Below are 16,808 nucleotides of genomic sequence, written 5' to 3' on the forward strand. Positions count from 1 at the left end.
AGATTCCCCATGTTCTAATCTGCAGGTAAACCTTTTTACCATTAAATGGAGCTCTGACTACTACTTGAACTAAAGGAAGGGGATGGACATCATCCTCTTCCTGTTGTGTTATTAATATCATATAAATACATATGTATTAATAGCTTTAAACTGATTCATTCCAGTTAGTTAATGGTCCTTTCTGAGAAAAATAGCCAGTTTAGAAAATGTACCTCTTAGGCTGTAATTTCCTCAAATAGGTAAAAAGTGTTATTTAGAATAATACTCTCCAATGGAGAACGGGTTGCAGCGTGTCCTAAGTTCTACCTTCTGTTAATTAATTGCAAAAATCCTTTTTCACTATTTACAGAAAACATACATTATACATGGAAGAAACCAAGCTGTAAAAACTAATTTTTTCTTTCTGTATGCCCATTTTATAATGATACCCTATTAGCAGTGAGTTCAAAAGTAGCATGTTTAATAAACTGCAACTTTGCCATATGGCACTTAATTTTTATACTAATGTTGTATGACCCTTGCTAAGTTTGAAAGTGAAAATGAAAATGTTAGTTGCTCAGTTGTGTCTGACTCTTTGCCATCCCATGGACTGTAGCCCACCAGACTCCTCTGGCCATAGAATTCTTCAGGCAAGAATACTGGAGTTGGTTGCCATTTCATTCTCTAGGGGATCTTCCTGACCCAAGGATAGAACCTGGGTCTCCTGCATTGCAGGTAGATTCTTTACCATCTGAGCCACTAGTTTTGAATCCACAGTTGGGTCCTGACATTCATTAAACTCTAGAGAGACTATATACATTTTGGTGTCTGTGTGGTTTGGGATAATGAGGAAATTTCAGAAAACTCAAATGTTAGTATGTTTAGTTCAGTCACTCAGTCATGTCTGACTCTTTGCAACCCCATAATTTGCAGCATGCCAGGCCTCCCTGTCCATCACCAACTCCTGGAGTTCACCCAAACTCATGTGCATCGAGTTGGTGATGCCATCCAGCCATCTCATCCTCTGTCGTCCCCTTCTCCTCCTGCCCCCAGTCCCTCCCAGCATCAGGGTCTTCTCCAATGAGTCAACTCTTCACATGAGGTGGCCAAAGTATTGGAGTTTCAGCCTCAGCATCAGTCCTTCCAATGAACACCCAAGACTGATCTCCTTTAGGATGGACTGGTTGGATCTCCTTGCAGTCCATGGGACTCTCAAGAGTCTTCTCCAACACCACAGTTCGTCTCCCATATTAAACAATTATTGTTCAAAGATCTTTAAAGACACATTGAGCCTTAATTTGGCATAGAAGGTGGGATGAAAATATTTGCATTTTAGACCACATTCCCTGTCTTTTTTAGGATGAATGGATTTGTAATGTGACTTGGGAAAGGTGGGCACATTGATACATTTTTCTTCTGTCATCTTCTGTTCCAACAGTTTATCATAGAAGCTTAAGGTGGCTAAGTCTGAGTAGAAGCATAAACTTGTTTCTTTGACTTTACATCCTTATCTGTGAAGTGCAGAATTGAGGTTGTTCCCTTCTTTTCTGGCTTTCACAATCTAAGATTGCCTGTTTCCAAAATAATCTGAATTTCAGATGTATAAATCCACCTATTTACACACGGAGAATTCTTTTCTACAGAATATCATTTAAAATATCTTATTAATTGCACCAGCATGTATGGAGGCAGAGCAAACATTTATTGACTGCTTGGTGCAGATCTTACTGGATGCTTTCACTCATGAACCTATTTTCATCTCACAATAGCTCGAGGGAAACCAAGATTCAGAAATTAGATAACTCATTCAAAGTTCCATAGACACTTAAGTAGTAGGGCAGAGTCAACATCTGAAACCATTTGTCTGTTTCCAAAATTAAGAACTTGTCATTATGGTACCACCCTAACTCTAATATTAGTATCTATTCTTATTATTTAGAATAGATTCTATTCTGTGCATTTACAGAGGACCTAAATTTGGATACAAGGTAAATAGAAATAACAAAACCTTGGGCAAACTCTTCTTTGAAGCTTTTCATCAGCAGAGTAGATGGATCATTTAGAGAAAGTTAATTTTCTGTCACTGAAAAATCCTGGGAGAAGAGAGAGAACCATGTGGGAAAAATTCTGGTTGGGGTGGGGAATGGACCACATACGAAATAGCAGTATCACATGTGAAGTATTCCTACCAATAGTGAATTTGAAGATTTTCATTATGACTTCATAGGGAATTCAGAAACTAAACGAACAACTTAAGGGCCAGACAACTCCAGGTTGCTAGATGGCAGGTCTAACAAGCAAGAGAACTTATATCTGAGGCTAGATTTCTCTTGGTGGTTGCAGGGAGAGGAGATCTCATACCTGCCCCTACAGAATCTCAGTTTCCATAGAGGCCTTCACGGGGTTTAGTCAATATTGAGTCCAGATGGTCTCAGCAACACTAGACTCTCAAGGCTGTGTCCTTGAAATGGCACAGTGTGGGAATGGTGGGCAGACCATACATTTCAAGGACAAGAGGAAGGATGAGGAGCCTCTGCCAGGGTCCAGCTCTAGGGTCAGCTAGAGGTTACACCCTCTTGATAATTTCCTCCAATAAACACTTCAGATCTTCTGTGGTGATTGGCAGGTACTTTCCATAATGCTCATTGAAATTCACCAAGTGACTGTCCTCTTCCCTTTTCTGGGTCTTGTTTGCTCTTCTCATAACTTGAGGAGTGAGATTTGTGACCTTAAGGACCTCTCCATGAAGAGCTGTTTGTTGGCTGGAGAGGGAGAATAAACACAGATAGGAACTAGATGGGAGGGAAGATTAAGTGATGACAATTTATGACTGGTAAGTGGGACTTGTAGACCCCTGCAAGGGCTGCAGATGAACTGAGGTGGATGGAGTTTTGGGGCAGTGCTCCAAGAGGCTAGATTAATGCAAAAACATTGCTTTTACTTATCTCATATTCTTCTCCCTCTCCCTGCTCTTCGCTTAAAAATTTCACTACGGGGATGGCGACATTGTTCAGAAAGTTCCCCAAGACCAGTCTTGTGGTCAAAGGCACAAATCTGTGCCATCCACACAGCTGTGTTTGCTGCATTTTATAAAGCTATTGCTTACAGAAGGATCTTACTGGAAAACAAACCTTTTTTGCTCTCAAGTTGCTAAACATAGCATTGACCTTGGCTAACTCACACACTGGTTTTGTTCAACTTTTTCATTTAAGAATTCTAAGAGTAAGAAAGCCTTTGGGGGGTTTGTGTGACATGAGTGACATGAAGGTAGATTAGGTATATAATCTGCTTAAATTTGATCTCTTGAGTATATGTGTTCACCTTCTGGTGGAAACTTTGGGGGGAGACAGTGTCTTCCATTATAATCCTGTGATTCTAACACGATCACAGTGTAACTCCAGCTTCACACTGAACTTCCAGTCATTTTGTGGTTTTCTAGGCTGATGTGGGAAAGAACCATAATAAAATGTTGCCCTAATGGTCTGGGAGCAAGCGACAAGAATGAAGACAGAACACAAAATCTGGTGCCATGGGGTCAGGGGGCCTGTACCCTCTATTGGGCTGAGGTGTAGAGTCCGCTCTTGAGTCCAGCTTTTATTCCTAATTGCAGACTATAAGGCTTTCTCAGATCTTATCTTTCTCAAGACACAAGCTGTGTTAATCACATACCCCTAAATGTTATGGACTACACTGACATAATCCAGATCTCCTTGTGTTTACCCCAGGCCGTTCCCTCTGGGCTAGTCTTGAGAACAATTAGCAAGTGCCTAGGCAGCGTTCATGCCTGATGCTGACCCGGCATTCCAGTTCCATGCTTTTATGATCCCAGTCATACTCCCTTCTGGGTCTGGCCTTGGGGTTTGTAACAAGGAGATTATTCTTAAGAAAAACATGAGAGATAATCATTAACATAATTTCTTAACATATACTGATTTTCTAGGGGCTATTTCTATGAAATTTCTCAAGGCTGTGAAAGTACGTTACTAGGAATTCCCACTGCAATAAAAGTCTGACAGAGAGCCCAGGAACGGTTTCCTTGCTGATGCTAAATTACTTCAGTCGTGTCCGACTCTGTGCGACCCCATAGATGGCAGCCCACCAGGCTCCCCCATCCCTGGGATTCTCCAGGCAAGAACACTGGAGTGGGTTGCCAGTTCCTTCTCCAACTCATGAAAGTGAAAGTGAATGGTTTCCTTAGCCACACAGAAAAGGTCCTGGCCTACATCTCTGACCTTTGACCTTGACTGCTTCATTTTCCCTACATTCTCTGCCCAGACTCAGCTCTCTTCAGATTGTTTTTTAATTATTTATTTTAAAATTGCATCTATTAATATCCATTTGTTTACTTATGGCTGTGCTGGGTCTTCGTTGCTGTGCGTGGCCTTTCTCTAGCTGCAGCGAGTGGGGACTGCTCTAGCTGCGATGCATCGGGTTCTCTTGTGGAGCGTAGGCTCTGGAGTGCTCGGCCTTCAGTAGTTTCCGCACACAGGTTTTGCTGCCCCAGGGCATGTGGATCTTCCCGGACCAGGGATCAAAGCATGTCCCCTGCGCTGGCTGGCAGCTTTTTTACTGCTGGACCACCAGAGCAGTCTTTTAGATTGTTTTCAACGCCAGATGCATAGAATGCTGAATGGTTCCAGTCGTTAAATGAAATTGCCTGTGTCCTACCTCCTTCTTTTACATATCCTGCAATCTTCTGATAAATACACAGCTTCATGCTTCAGCCACTCCTTGTGAGATTCTCTTAGACATCCCTTTTCTACTTTCCTATTATTTGTTAGAGAATCACTAACTTCTAAGTATTCTCACCAGCTGACCAAAAATATTTTGACAATCTTTCTGAGCTATGTATTATGAAAATTATAAGTATTAGGGAGGTTAAAAATAAATTTACAGGCTATGCTTTTTCAGGCTACACGTTGTCCTAATTTCAGAATACCATTATGCAACAACATTCTCCCCACCAATAATTATTTATTTGCACAGAAGTGCAAGTGAAGAAGTTAACCAAATTGTTAATTTTATTTATTTATTTTTGTCTGTGCTGAGTCTTCATTTTTAGGCAGGCCTTTCTATATTTGTGGAGAGCAGGGGCAACTCTTCCTTGTGGTTCACAGGCTTCTCTCTTTTATTTTTAATAACAGTTTTATTGAGTTATAATTCACATACTGTACAATTTGCTCATTTAAAGTGTAAAATTCGGTGGGTTTTAGTATATTTACTGACTCTCACAGTCATCTCTACAATCAGTTTTAGGGCAGTTTTATCACCATAAAAGAAAACCCACGCCCCTTAAGAGTTAACCCCTATTTCCTTCCAACCCTCCCAGCCACAGGCAACCTCAAATCTACTTTCTCTCTATATAGTTGTTTCCTCTGGAAAATTCATATAAATGGAGTCATATATCAGGCTTCTCTTGTGGATCGTGGTCTCTAGGGTACTCGAGCTTCAGAAGTTGCAACACATGGGCTCCATAGTTTGGGCACGTGGGTTTTGTTGCTCTGCAGCACGTGGGATCTTCACCGATCAGGGACTGAACCCATGTCTTCTACATTGGCAGACAAATTCTTTACCACTGAGCCACCAAGGAGGCCCTGAAAATTTTTTTCCTGTCTAAATTGATCTCACAGAAGTACCTGTCTCACTAGAAAGAAGAATTCATAAAGAAATGTCTCTATGGCTAGCTGATCCACAGAGTTTGTCCAGGTTTTGAATTCCCATGTGAAGAGGGATCTCATGGATTTTAGGTGATAAATGTGGTGATGGGTGGGCATCAGCCTTAGATTCTCATATATAAAAACACGTATATTAGCACAGTAAAATATTAAGTAGCTGTTTAGTCACTAAGTCTTATCTGACTCTTGTGACCCCATGGACTATAGCCCACCAAGCTCCTCTGTCCGTGGGATTTCTCAGGCAAGAGTACTGGAGTGGGTTGCCATTTCTTTCTCCAGGGGATCTTCCCAACCCAGGGATTGAACCTGCATCTCCTGCACTGGCAGGCAGATTCTTTACCACTGAGCCATCAGGGAAGCCTCTGTCTTTTAGGGTGCTGAATGAATGCAGCTTCATTTAGTAATCTGCCACTGTCTAGCCTTCCGACTTTAGTTACTTTCTCTTTCAGCTTCAGTTCTCTCTTTTGTTACTTGAGTGTAATTTGAGTGGGTTGGTTTTTTCAATGTTAACCTTAGGGATGGACTGGCAGTCAGCCTCTGGATCCCTTGCATTGACTCAATGAAGCATCTCTTATTTTTATTTGCCTTACATATTAGAATTTCCTATAGAAATTACTTGAAGGAAAGTTGCCGCTGTCTTGAATATTAAGAAGCATGTGATGTGACTGTCTCTAAAGGTTCATCAAGTTTATTAAAAGGTCAGTTGTTATAGAAAGCAAGTGTTAAACCGGTAATGTTGGGGGAGTACAGGAAGATTTGATAATATTTCAGTACTTAATTATCCATTCAACAAACAGTTATTGAGCACCTCAGAGAAAGAAGAGAACCAGTTTTTAGCTTCATGAACTTTTTAGTTTAGTGAAATGGGAGTGAGTGGAAGGAGAGAACATCAACCCTAGATTTGCAGATATAAAATATAAATCAGGTGAAAACTTAATAATTTAGAAGATGAAAAATATTGAAAACTCTTTTCACATATCTCAGCCCAACATTGGCACAGTAAATTACGGTTTCTCAGCCGTGGTACTGTTGACCTTTTGAGTCAGATAATCCTTTGTTGTGGACAGCTGCCTTGTGCATGGTAGGGTGCCTAACAGCCTCCTTTTGCTCTGTTCATTGTATGTCAATAGCATCCTGCTCCTTCTGGTCTCAGAAACAAAAACTTCAGATAGTAGTGAGATCCCTGCAGGGCAAAACTGCCTCTAGTTGAAAACCATTGCAGGAAATAATTCTGCCTTACATTTTATTTTCTGGGAATAGAGAAAATTTCAGGTTTCTCTCTATGACTAGCCAAAAGTAAGGAAATACCTAGGAAATGTTGGTTGAATTAAATTTGTAAGAGCAGAGAGTGGATGAGTCTTTCCACAGTCCTTCATTTATTATTTTTATGTTTGTAACTAAAAATACCTACTCAAGTAGTTTATCAGCTAACATTTTCCAGTGTTTCAGGTATTCCCAACCGTGGCTGCAGATTGCACTCTAAGATGTAACTTTTTCCCTCAAGAAGTTTATGTCATATACAGGGAGAAACTGGTTGTGTTAGAGGAAATAGAATAAGCAGGAAAAGATGTATACAGAAAGGGTCAATGAAAGACCAGATAATAATTATTACAGGAGCTGAGTTTAGGGAGAAATCTTGGGTTGAAATGTTTAGGGAAGGCTCTGAAGATTAAGAAGATTTATAAAATTATGAGGATGGTTGGGAAATTGTTGTAGAATGAGGAAGAATCTTAACAGGGAGTTTTGGAGGGGCCACATATGGGAATAAAAGATAAACATAGTTCCAGTCTTTCAAACACAGTTCAGTTCAGTCTGTCTGTTGTGTCCAACTGTGACCCCATGAACCCCAGCATGCCAGGCCTCCCTGTCCATCACCAACTCCCAGAGTTTACTCAAACTCATGTCCATCGAGTCAGTGATGCCATCCAACCACCTCCTCCTCTGTCATCTCCTTCTCCTCCTGCCTTCAATCTTTCCCAGCATCAGGGTCTTTTCTAGTGAGTCAGTTCTTCGCATGAGGTGGCCAAAGTGTTAGAGTTTCAGCTTCAGCATCAGTCCTTCCGATGAATATTCAGGACTGATTTCCTTTAGGATGGACTGGTTGGATCTCCTTGCTGTCCAAGGGATTCTCAAGAGTCTTCTCCAACATCATAGTTCAAAACCATCAATTCTTCGGCGCTCAGCTGTCTTTATAACCCAACTCTCACATCCATACATAACTACTGGAAAAACCATAGCTTTGACTAGATGGACCTTTGTTGGTAAAGTAATGTCTCTAATTTTTAATATACTGTCTAGGTTGATCATAGCTTTTCTTCCAAGGAATAAGCATCTATTTTTTTTTTTTATGGCTGCAGTCACCATCTGCAAAACCCCCCAAAATAAAGTCTCTCACTGTTTCCACTGTTTCCCCATCTATTTGCCATGAAGTAATGGGACCAGATGCCATGATTTTAGTTTCCTGAATGTTGAGTTTTAAGCCAAGTTTTTCACACTTCTCTTTCACTTTCATTAAGAGGCCCTTTCGTTCTTCTTCACTTTGTGCCATAAGGGTATGTCATCTGAATGCCTGAGGTTATTGATATTTCTCCCGGCAATCTTGAGTCCAGCTTGTGCTTCATCTAGCCCAGCATTTTGCATGATGTACTCTGCATATAAGTTAAATAATCAGGGTGACAATATGCAGCCTTGACATACTCCTTTCCCAATTTGGAACCAGTCTGTTGTTCCATTTCCAGTTCTAATTGTTGCTTCTTGACCTGCATACATATTTCTGAGGAGGTAGGTAAGGTAGTCTGGTATTCCCATCTCTTTAAGAGTTTTCCACAGTTTGTTGTGATCCACACAGTCAAAGTCTAAATCCAGCTTGAATGTCGGGAAGTTCACTGTTCACACACTGTTGAAACCTGGCTTGAGAATTTTGAGCATTACTTTGCTAGCATGTGAGATGAGTGCAATTGTGCGGTAGTTTGAGCATTCTTTGGCATTGCCTTTCTTTGGGATTGGAATGAAAACTGACCTTTTCCAGTCCTGTGGCCACTGCTGAATTTTCCAAATTTGCTGACATATTGAGGGCAGCACTTTCACAGCATCATCTTTTTAGGATTTGAAATAGCTCAACTGAAATTCCATCACCTCCACTAGCTTTGTTCGTAGTGATGCTCCCTAAGGCCCACTTGACTTCACATTCCAGGATGTCTGGCTCTAGATGAGTGATTGTCATTATCTGGGTCATGAAGATCTTTTTTGTACAGTTCTTCCATGTATTCTTGCCACCTCTTCTTAATATCTTCTGCTTCTGGTTAGATCCATACCATTTCTGTCCTTTACTGAGCCATCTTTGCATGAAATGTTCCCTTGGTATCTCTAATTTTCTTGAAGAGATCTCTACTCTTTCACATTCTATCATTTTCCTCTATTTCTTTTCATTGATCATTGAGGAAGGCTTTCTTATCTCTCCTTGCTATTCTTTGGAACGCTACATTCAAATGGTTATACCTTTCCTTTTCTCCTTTGCCAGAAGTATAGAAAATGCTTCTGGAACTGTAGTTTGAACTTGGGGAATATATCTGCTGCAGATTTGTGTGGAAATAGAATATCATTTTATGTTTTATCTTTGGCCAACATGGGAAGAGAATAAAGCAGTTTGAAGGTACATGAGACTCAAACATTAGTTGTCACTGAAATGACTTTAGTATTGAATAAATTTCATGTATTAGTGCTGTTTTTGCCCTGTTATTTTTGGTTGAATTCATAAAGAAACATTACCAAATTTGTAGTAACAACATGTTTCCAAAGTCAAACTTTAGACTCTGTTTTGCTGTCCCACTGCTTTCTGGGGTCTGCTTCCTTAGGGACTTTGCTCTTTTAATTTTCATTGTCCTTGCTCTGCTCAATTTGGTGTGTTTATAATATTTTCCTCTCAAGATAGGGTTTTATCCTTCCGGAAAATAATTCTTGGTTGTTATTTCTGATCAAATTCTCAAGGAAGGGCCCAGAGAGCCTTAGCACTTTTTCATCCATATGACTCTTGCTGTTGTTGTTGTAGTTACCAGAACTTTGACCTTGTGAAAGTCTATCCTTGTTGCTGTCTCTCAGAACAGTCCATTCTAGTTTTTCATCAGGATGGCACTTCTCTTCTTACGAATGAGCACTTGTTGATAACTTTTTAATTTTGATATCTTTTAGGGTATAGTAGTTGACTTCCACCACACAGCAGTTATTTCATACAGGCTCCAATGCTATTGCTGGCTTGGTCACAAATACTGCTGGAGGGATCTTGCTGAAAATATTGTCCGTGTCTTTTCCCTTCCTATAACGGTGGGTGTGTGTGGTTTTTTTTCAGGAAGTGTTGATAAAAATTACATCATGAGGTCCCAACCCACAGCAAGTACCTTGGTTTTTGAATGAGGTAAATTCTTGGGCAAGAAATTCTAGGGGAGTGTGGAACACCCAGGAATTCTCTGTGTCACTGAATGAAGCCCGCGTGAAACAGGGTTTGTTGTATGGGGCTGAGTCCTGTTTGTTTTGGCTGAGAAAGATTAGCAACTGCCGAACTTCTTCCTCATCACAGATTCTTTCCAACCCTGTACATGGTAGCAAGTGTTGCCTATTGGAAGCTTCTTTTCTTCTATCTCTTTCCTCATTTGTCCTTACTTCCTTTGCTTCTCTGTGATATTAAAGGAGATTCAGTGAGGCTCTGAGGGCTACCCAGGGGGTGCTCGTGGTAAAGAGTCTGCCTGCCAATGCAGGAGACCAGGTTCGAGACCAGGTTCGATCCCAGGTTTGATCCCAGGGGCAGCAGGATCCCTGGGGGTAGGAAATGGCAACCCACTCAGGTATTCTTGCCTGGAAAACGCCATGGGCAGAGGAGTGTGGCGGGCTACAAAGAGTTGGACAGGACTGAACACATAATCTTCCCTTTCCTAATGAGGCTCTCAGATGCTGCTTCCTCATCTCCAAACTCAAGCTCATTGGTTTTGCCCCCTTTCGTGTCCCTCATAGTTTAGAATCAGCTGCCCCTGCTTGAGCTCTGTAGTGATCACGGTGAGCACTGTCACTGCCCCTGCTTGAGCTCTGTAGTGAGTATGCTCCCTCTGCTTCTTCCCTTCCTTGGTCCAATCTCTACCATTCCTGGCAGGAATTATTCAAAAATATGTGACGTGGGGCATCGGTGTTTCCTAGCTTTGTCTCAAAAAGGACTTTGTTTTTCCTCGCTTCAATTGTTGCTTTCAACTGTTTGCTTTAAAAAGTTTGTGAAGATATCTTTACCTCACCATTTTACAGCTCTTTAGTTATTATTGTTTCTCCATATAGAAAAGTATTGAATTTTTCCTTACCTGAAATCTACTTATTTTTTCATTTATGATTACTAATTTCAAAGTGATTCTTAGAAAGGCATTTTGTTGTAAGAACGCTCATGTATATTTTCTTTTTATGTGTAATTCAGTAATTCTACTGGAGTTTGTGTATATGGCCATCTTAAATGTTTAATTTGCTATATTCATGAAGTTAGTCTGTTTACCTCCTACCATTGTGTAAATCTGTCTTTTTCTCATTGTTATGTCACAAAATGTATTAACTTCTGAAGTGGACCTTCTGGAGCTCAATGTACTATTCTATTCCACTCATCCGTCGTTCTGTTTCTGTTTCAGATCCACAGTGTCTTAATTATTGTATCTTGAATATATGTTTTATTTTATAAAGTAGTAAGTTTTTCTTTTTTTTTCCAAAATTTGTCCCAGCCTTTTCAGTTATTTTTGAGGCAGTCTGTTACATTGATTAATATTTTACACCCTTTTAGAAATATGCAATTTATTTCCATTATCTTAGTACATCAGTTAAGTTTCCTGATTTTCTTCAGAGATCCCATTCCGCAAATGTGATTTCCACTCTTATCCCATGATATAGTTTGTTGATAGTGACTACAGTGATAGAGAAAAATTTAATATCAAGACTGGCCCTGTGAAATTGATTATAAAGATTGCCATTAAAAATCCATTTAGAGTGTTTAAATATTAACAATGATCTAGTCCTTGAATATTTGAAGAAAATCCATTAAAATCAACCAGGACTGATGCCATGTTGTGGGAGGGCTACATTTGCATTTTTAAAGTTTTTAATAGATTTAATGGGCATAAGACAGACAAAACCATCCACTTAATTCAGTCATTTAATAAACATCATATGCCAGACATTGTGCAGTGCTGAGGATATTAAAGTAAAACATGTTCTTTGCTTCCTAGTTTCTCAAGAATTTATTTTAACTGAATAAACTGACAGATACTCAGATATTAATGGCTAAATTGGCAAAACAATCTGACAAGTCCTTTCGATGTTATCACTTCTTAAACTAATTCTGGAAGGTTGACTGCTGTACTCTTCAGATGAGTCATTGATTAGCTACTTGACCCCCACTATAACTTTTAGAGCAGCATTTGTCAGTCTTATCTCTATCCCACTGCAGTACACCCAAGGGATATTATGCAACTGCTATTGATGCCAGTGATTCATAGTTTTAGTTTGAATTGTTTGAAAAAAACCCATGTTGGTTTCCACCACTCACTCCACATATGTAAAAAATCACCTTTTTAGAGCTTATAAAATTCACATGTGTTTATCCTTTTTGTTACATATAAAATGAATTTGCAATTATTTTTTCATTTGCTTCTCAGAACATCCTGGGGATTAGTTAGGGTGAAGATTATTTTCTTTCATTTTACAATTGACAAAACTGAGGCTTAAAGCGAATGGTTTTTTCCTAGGCTACACAGCTAGTGAAAGGTGTCTAAAAGGCATAGTTGGAGGAGGTCCTCAAAAGGAAGTAACCTCTAAATTGGCCAGTGAGCTTGACCCAGGCATTTGGAGGCTCCTCAATTCCTCCCTTGCCCTTGAAATATATGTTCGGCCCCGCATTCCCACAGTGGCAGTCATTTACCAAGGATACAGCCTTGAGAAAACAAAGCTTGAAATTATGGTATTGGCATCGTCTGTACTGAATACATCACAACTCTGTTAAGGCCTCTGCACGGACTTTTAAGACTGTGGTGGGCAGGTGTGGAGATCGACTCATCTTGACAAGCCTCCTAAGTTAAAACTGCCACCCTGGCTGGAGTGGTCTGCCTCTTCCTGCTCTCTTTCTCCGCCTTCTGTGTGTGGGGACCACTCTGTGAACCAACAGGCATGGATCCAATCTCCTCACTGCAAACGTCTATGAAGAAAGTAGTTTTGAATTTACATAGCTTTTACTGTAGAGGGTGATGATCTGATTGTTTGGGTCTAAATTCTGTAGTGACTACATTTTCTTTTGGGTTGTGCTGTCACTGAGTAGTTCTTACTCTGTGCCTGACACAGAGTCACCCTGTGCTCCTACCCTTCCTTTTTAATGAGGAGCTAGAAAGGGCCATTGTGTCACCTTCCAACTGAGCATGTGGGTCCTGACAAAATTATAGGAGATGCTTCTTCATGAAGACGTTTTGTTCTGTCTTGCTAACCTTCCAGCTTTGTCCACTTTTATTCCAATTTATTCGCAATTTTTTTTTCCTGGTGAAGAGAAAAATAGGCTGTGTAATGAGAATAATAGGGAGATATAATTTTCTATCACTGATATTATTGAGATAAAATTTTCTGTCCTATTTTGTATTTTATAGTGAAAGGGAAACTTTAAAAATATTTCCTGCTTTTGGGATTAGAGTCTTTAACTGAGTGAGATAATATTTCCAAGAGTAAGCATGTAATTATAGACAGTGAAACTAGTTTTTTTCAGCCTTTTTATGAAATGTAATATCCATTAGAAAAATGCATAAAATATACAACTTAACTTTAACAAAGTTTTTGAAATCGAACAGCCATTTATTTAAACGCCACCCAGATCAAGAAATGTGTCTTCCCAGGGGCTCAGTGGTAAAGAATCTGCCTGCCAGTGCAGGAGGCTATCTGTGGGTTGGGAAGATCGCTTGGAGGAAGAAATGGCCACCCACCCCAGTATTCTTGCCTGGAAAATTCCGTGGACAGAGGAGACTGGTGGGCTGCAGTCCGTGGTATTGCAGAGTTAGACACAAGTGACCGACTGAGTACACAGATCAAGAAATAGAAACTTGTCTTATCTGTGCTTCTTCCCAATTACAACCCTCTTTGCCCTAACAGTCTGAGCCACCACTTCCCTGGTGGCTCAGACCATAAAGCGTCTGTCTACAATGTGGGAGACCTGGGTTCGATCCCTGGGTCAGGAAGATTCCCTGGAGAAGGCAATGGCAACCCACTCCAGTACTCTTGCCTGGAAAATCCCATGGACAGAGGAGCTTTGCAGGCTACTGTCCATGGGGTCGCAAAGAGTCGGACATGACTGAGCGACTTCACTTTGCCCTAACAAATGTAACATTGCTAAATGTTTTAATCTCTTCTTTGCCTTTCTTTGTAGCATTTCTGTATGCTGCTTCACCTTTAGATAATGTAGTTTAGTTTGACTGTGTTTTTGAATTTTGTATAAATGGAATCATTCTTTTGTGCCAATTTCCTCTACTTCCCTTTGAGTTTGTGAGAACTGTCTGTTTCAGAAAGTTGTTTGTTAATTTCCCATGCTATCTGATATTCCATTACAGAAATACACCACTATTTACTTAACTATATATTATTGGTGAATATGCATGTATTCTTAGTAACTCAGTCATATCCAACTCTTTGAGACCCTATGGACAGTAGCCCACTGGGCTCCTCTGTCCATGGGATTTCCCCGGGCAAGAATACAAGAATGGGTTGCCATTGCCTTCTCCAGGGGATCATCCTGACCCAGGGATTGAACTGGAGTCTCCTGTATTGGCAGGCAGATTCTTCACCACTAAGCCACCTGGGAAGCCCTGGTGAACATGAAACCGTAGGTAATTATTAGCTAAATTGTTCCACCTGTAACATGGTGCCTTCACAATCAAGGTTGTTTTTACAGTTGTTACAAAAAAAACTTGCATGTACTCCAAGCTGCCCATACTCTAAACAATAAGATGCTTGCTGGAGAGCTGTTTTCCAGGAACCCGGAGTCAGCTGAGGCTAGTTTGGAGCTGAACTGGTTAAAACTAGATAGGATCACTGACCCTCCAATTGGGTATGCGAATAAGCGTCCTCGTGGCCTTGGAAGGCCTATAGCTTAGTTACACCTGCGCAAAGTGACTATTATCACATATTTCCCCAATCACCTGCCCCGAGTTCACACCCTGCATGCACCCCATGCTTCTGAACATCCTGCTCCTTTATCCCATAAATACCCCGAGCTCCTTGCTGGTCCTTAAGGGACGCAGATCTGAGACTTGCTTCCTTGCTTAGTGTTTTGGCTTGCTGCATGTCAGGTAAGATGAACTGATTCTGGTGACAAATGTTTGACTTCTTTCTAGATTCTCAGTTATTATAAATAATACTATTACAAACATTCTTCTCCATGCCTCCTTATACTCATATGCACACATATTTTTTGCACATAAATCCTGGAGTAAAATTGTTTTAAGTATTTCAAATATCTTCTCCTCTTTGCCACGTGTTTTCATCCTCTTAATATCTTTTGATAAGTAGGCCTTAATTTTATTGTAACATAAAGCTTATCAAACTGTTCATCATGTACAAAAATCTCTTTGATCTGATGGTTAAAGCTATTTTCCTATATTATCTTCTAAATGGTTTATAGTCTTTTCACATTTATGTTTGCAATCCATCTGGTAACATTAGAGTTTCCAAATTTTGCCTGTTTTTAACAGCTTTTAATGGTTAGGAATAAAGCTCCCGTGTACATTTTATTCATGTTCTGCATGCAGGTGTGTGTATACTACACACACGCACAGACACACACACACACACGCACCTGGAGGGGGAAATGGCAACCCACTCCACTATTCCTGCTTGAAAAATCCCATGGGCAGAGGAGCCTGGTGGGTTACAGTCCATAGGGTCACAAAGAGTCAAACTCGACTGAGCGGCTGTGTGTATGTATGCATATGTCTGAGTCTTCTACACATAGTAGGATTTCTGATTCAGATGATTAGATAATCCCAAATAATTATCTAAAGGGCTGGCCAATTTATACTTCCATGGCAATGTGTGAAATTTCCAGTTTCTTCACATCTTTGCCAACATATGATATTGCTAATATCATATTTATTTGTGGTCATTTTAGTGTATATTGGTATCTTATTGCCATTTAAGTTTGCATTTTCTATTAAAAGTATATAATAATTTTTCTTATGTTGATTGGATATTCATATATCTTCTTAGGTAAACTGCCTATATAAGTTATTTGTCCCTTTTTGAAACTGTTTTGTCTTTGGGGTTTTCCTTATTAATATATGAATTCCCTATGTATTTCAGAAACAAGTCCTTTACCATATAAATGTCAACATTTTTCTCAGTATATATCTTGTCTTTTCACTCTCCTAATAATGTCTTTGATATATAGATGCTTAATTGTAACAAGACTGGTTCCAAATAGGGAAAGGAGTATGTCAAGATTGTATACTGTTACCCTGCTTATTTAGCTTATATGCAGAGTATATTATGCGAAATGCCAGGCTGGATGAAGCACAAGCTGGAATCAAGATTGCTGGGAGAGATATCAATAACCTCAGATATGCAGATGACACTACCTTTATGGCAGGGGATGAAGAACTAAAGAGCCTCTTGATGAAAGTGAAAGAGGAGAGTGAAAAAGTTGGCTTAAAACTCAACATTCAGAAAACTAAGATCATGGCATCTGGTCCCATCACTTCATGGCAAATAGATGGGGAAACAATGGAAACAATGGTTGACTTTATTTTTTTGGGCCCCAAAGTCGCTGCAGATGGTGATTGCAGCCATGAAATTAAAAGCTGCTTGCTCCTTGGAAGAAGAGCTATGACCAACCTGGACAGCATATTAAAAAGCAGAGACATTACTTTGCCTACAAAGGTCCATCTAGGCAAAGTTATGGTTTTTCCAATAGTCATGTATGGATGTGAGAGTTGGACTATAAAGAAGGCTCAGTGCTAAAGAATTGATGCTTTTGAACTGTGGTGTTGGAGAAAACTTGAGAGTCCCTTGGACTGCAAGGAGATCCAACCAGTCTATCCTAAAGAAAATCAGTCCTGAATATTCATTGGAAGGACTGATGCTGAAGCTGAAACTCCAGTACTTTGGCCA

This window comes from Ovis canadensis, chromosome 1 (genome assembly GCF_042477335.2).
Source record: "Ovis canadensis isolate MfBH-ARS-UI-01 breed Bighorn chromosome 1, ARS-UI_OviCan_v2, whole genome shotgun sequence".
NCBI lineage: Eukaryota > Metazoa > Chordata > Mammalia > Artiodactyla > Bovidae > Ovis > Ovis canadensis.